At 37.5% G+C, this 4,514-nt stretch overlaps 1 pseudogene; it reads right to left on the bottom strand.

Moving 5' to 3' along the window:
* Nucleotides 1-2,040: 2,040 nt before the first annotated feature.
* LOC144221433 (olfactory receptor 5G3-like) lies at nucleotides 2,041-3,026 on the bottom strand (annotated as a pseudogene).
* Between the last annotated feature and the right edge of the window lie 1,488 nt (nucleotides 3,027-4,514).

Here is a 4,514-nt window from a genome sequence, read left to right as displayed (position 1 = left end):
TAGCTCTCTATTTAAGTCAGCAGTCTGGCCATCCAGAGATCAGGCGGCTCTTAGAGCTTGGCTATAGACTGCTTAAAGTTCAACCAAGTAGTAGCCCAATAGCAGCTCTATACCTTACATGGAATCGTTTACAAGGTCTCCCATCCATGGTTTGCAGCTAATGACTTGGGAAATGTATTCTTTTCTATTCTGATTGAAATCGAGGATGAGAAACAATTTACATTCATATGAGAGGAACAACAATATTCATTTACAAATTTTCCTCAAGGCTATATTAACTTGCCTCCCCTCATTAATATAGTCTCCAGGTATAAGGCCTCCTACCTACTACATTTAGTGGATACTAATTGTAATATCTACCACGTTGATAATATCATGCTCATAGAGCAAGTTACACAAGTAGATGCTGGAACACTGGAGGCCTTGGTGAAACAGCTGTGCTCCAAAGGGTGAGAGACACAACACAAACACACAAACACTTATTAAGATTCAGGAACTTGAAATGTTGGGTGAGTTTTTACAGGTCTGGTGGTGAGGGGTATGCTGGTATACCCTATCCAAAGTAAAACTCATGAAGAAAGACTCAGAGGGTCCTAGAAGGCCTCTTTGGGATTGGAGGCAACATATTCCATAGCGAGGAATAGATCTCCAGCAAGAGTACCAAATGACACAGAAAGTTGTAGGCATTAAGTGAGATGCAGAACAGGAGAGGCTCTGCAGCAGGTCCAGGTACAGTACAAGCACCCCTGCCCCTTGGGCACATGATACCACAGGATCTGTAAGGAAAGTGATGGCCATGGGAAAAAAGCAACATGGAGCTTATTACAAATCTCGATGTTGGATATTGCTGGTCCCGAGCTTCAGGAGCCATTGTATACCATTGACAAGGAAGTCTTTTGGAAGAGAGTTCCTGGTCTGTCTGTGTACCCTAATCAAGAGGGAAGTCTTGCCCAAGAACCACCATGTGAGCATGTATCCAAGACTGCCCTAATGCCCTGGGTCCCCTCAGATCCTCCAATAAATAAAGTAGATGGGCAATGCAGCAATATATCATAAGATGAAAATGGTACATCCTGGTGGGTCCCAAGTAGGACCCAAGGGGATGATTAAGCTGCAATTACTTAATCTGGCCTTTTCATTTGTTGTGCATTTCACACACACATACACATGAAAATTTACTTTTCTTATAATGATAGATACATAGACTATTTCTTTTATTTTAATTTTCCATGCATAATGTGAAATATATGTAATCTTATTCTTTGGCATTTGTATTTCTCCAGACCAGATTTCTAATGGAGAATTTATAAATTGCCATATATATTTATATTTATAAATGCCATATAAACTGATCATTTTATATGGAAATTACCAGTTTCTTTGAGGAAATGAGCATTTGTACTATCAGCAGAAAATAAGAGAGTGTACACAGCCAAATAGGAACTTCACCATCATTGAAAATTAACAATATTCCATCTACATTGTAAGGCACTGCTTTTAATGTCACCTCATTTACTGGACCAATGATGATACTTACATACTTTTCTGGCATATGGAACTCCATTTCTATGAATTGCCTGTTCATTTGTTTGTCCATTTATCTAGTTTCTTTTTCTTTGAATTTTAGACTGTTCTCCCATTTGTTAGGATATTACCTCATTGTTTGGCACATATGCAAACATTTTCTCTTGTTTTATTATTTCCCTTTTAATGTTGTTTATGGTAGGCTGAACTTTCTGTTATAACTTTTGGTTTTCTTGTCTGGATAAAATAGTATTCAAACATACATGATTGTACAAATATTCACTGAAGTTTTCTTCAAGTATAGCTTTACATTAGCGTTCTCAATCCATCCCCATGTTTTTTGGAAACTCTCATCGTGTCACAGATGGGGCAGAAAAATATTTGAGAACTATTCCACTTTTGAAATCATCTATGACCTGGCAGTGCATGGACTCACATGCAGCTTCTGATTTCCACTTCAGAGATCTCTTTTCTAAACAGCCTGCACCAACATCTATGGTACAGCACAGAAGAGTTCTATTTTACCAAAACCATTAGAGAATTTTTCCTTTCAAACTTCCTCCTGAATGCATTTTTCACCTCCTTGTTCCTCAGGCTGTAGATGAGGGAGGTTCAACATGTGCATTACCACAGTATAAAACAGAGAAATAACTTTATTGATATCCAGGGAGGGACTGGAGCCAGGCTGAACATAGATAAAGAAAAGAGTCCCATACAGGATGCAGACAACTGCCAGGTGAGAAGAGCAGGTGGAGAAAGCTTTCTACTTCCCATCAGTGGTCTGGATCTTCCAGATGGCCTCCAGGATGCAAACATAGGCCGCCATGATGATCAGACCACTGAGCACTAGTACAGTTCCAGCCATGGTGAACAGCACTAATTTATTGACCCAGGTATCTGAATAAACTAGGGAAAGCAATGGTGAAATATGACATAAGAAATGATGGATGATAATTGGACCACAGAAGGGTAAGCGAAAAGTGAAAATTATATAAGCCATGGCTTACAAGAGCCATGGTATAAGGCCCTGCCACCAGCTGCACACAGATCTTCTGAGACATAACGAGTGTATACAAGGCCTTAAAGATGGCCATATACTGGTCATATGTCATGGAAGCCAGGAGAAAACATTCAGATGCCATTCAGAAATATTCCGTTGTCAAAAAGAAACCAGAGAACCACATCTGTGGTTCAACCTCATGAAGCCCATGAAAACCCATGAAAAAGATGACTTATTTTCTCTGCAAAGATATCATACAAAATATTAGGGACAATGGAATAAGAAGAACAAATATCTACAAAGGACAAATGGCTGAGAAAAAAGTAAATAGGAGTGTGGAATCTGATAGCAGTCTATGTGAGAATGATATCCCTACGTTACCCACAAGGATGACAAGATAGACTAAGAGAAGCAGAATGATGGGGACAATGTGCTAATGGAGAACATCTGTGAGACCCAAGAAAAGAAATTCAATCATTTCTGTTTGACTTTTATCTTCCATTGTTCAGTTGTAATCTGTTATGGAGAGAAAAACTTTTTTATAATAAAAATCCATTATTAACTGTTAGAAATAATATTTTATTTATTTATATTTTTTAATGTTTTTTTATTTATTTCTAGAGAAAGAGAGAGAGAGACAGCGTGAGCAGGGGAGGGTCAGAGAGAGGGAGTCACAGACTCTGAAGCAGGCTCCAGGCTCCGAGCTGGCAGTCAGCACAGAGCCCGACGCGGGGCTCGAACCCACGAACCGCGAGATCATGACCTAAGCGAAAGTCGGACGCTCAACCGACTAAGCCACCCAGGCGCCCCAGAAATAATATTTTAAAAGGCATATTATCCTACACAGGTCTATAACAGACATTTATGGAAATATTGTTGAGCTGAAAGACAATATTTCCATGTACTAAGTTTTGGGAATTGTGCAAAGATACTCTGTAAACTTGGACAAATCACCCTCAATCTCTTTGGAATTAGTACTCTGTCCCATAAAAAGAGGGGTCCAACTGTATTGTCTAAACCTCCTTCGAGTTCTAGAATTGTATTTGAAATGAGAATTACTCTCCACATTTCATCTTACTGTGTTATGGGATAATAAAATCACATAGGAAAATACCTTCACTGGGAGGGCTGCAAAATCTCACCAATGTGATATTCAGATCCTAACATCAGACATCTGGGAAAGACTAAGCAGGAGAGTCCCTGTTCTTATTGAAGGATCAGTATCATTCTAATAATGTTAGGACAGTTCATAGATGGGCTTATCAATTTATTCTCCACTTGAACTGATAATGGCATGTGGAAAGGATAATGTACACAATTAGCAAACCAGTTATTCATATAAAGGAGTGTGATGTCGTGGAAGAAATGGAGATATCTTGCCTTTGAGAATAGCTGATCTGGTAAATGTTGGACAGCAAAGTGGAAATGTGATGAGCAGTGTATAGAAAATTAAGCATCTGTTGCACCTAAATAAGATATTATTATTTTATGTGATTCCTATACATTATATAAACTACTTTTAAGATAATTACCCTGAAATCTGTCAAATAATATTAATTACAGTCATAAGAAATACAAAATAGCAAATGCAGAATACTTTATACAGGCAGCACCATGAAGCGAATAATAGGTTTTGTCTCATTAGTTCAGGAAGAAAATATCAAATGTTTTCAAAGGCAACAATCACTGTGTAGGATTATTTATATGAAAAAGATCTAGTTTTAAATATCATTTATTATCACTTTAATTAATCCTCTTTAGATAGAATAAAAGTAATATACTACTTATATTACACAATAATTATATGTGAAGCTTGATCTATTATATAAATAGTGGTTGTATTCAGTTTGATTATTTTCTCATTATCATGATTATTTGCTCAATGCTATATCAGTTAGTTTTCAGTAGTCACAAAGTCAATTCTAAGCTCATGCTAGGAGCATCAGCTATGGTATAAATGTTTTCATTTATGCCAGTCCAAATATACTAA

This window comes from Crocuta crocuta, unplaced genomic scaffold, assembly GCF_008692635.1.
Source record: "Crocuta crocuta isolate KB4526 unplaced genomic scaffold, BGI_CrCroc_1.0 scaffold4473, whole genome shotgun sequence".
NCBI lineage: Eukaryota > Metazoa > Chordata > Mammalia > Carnivora > Hyaenidae > Crocuta > Crocuta crocuta.
This window is presented reverse-complemented; position numbering and strand designations above follow the sequence as displayed.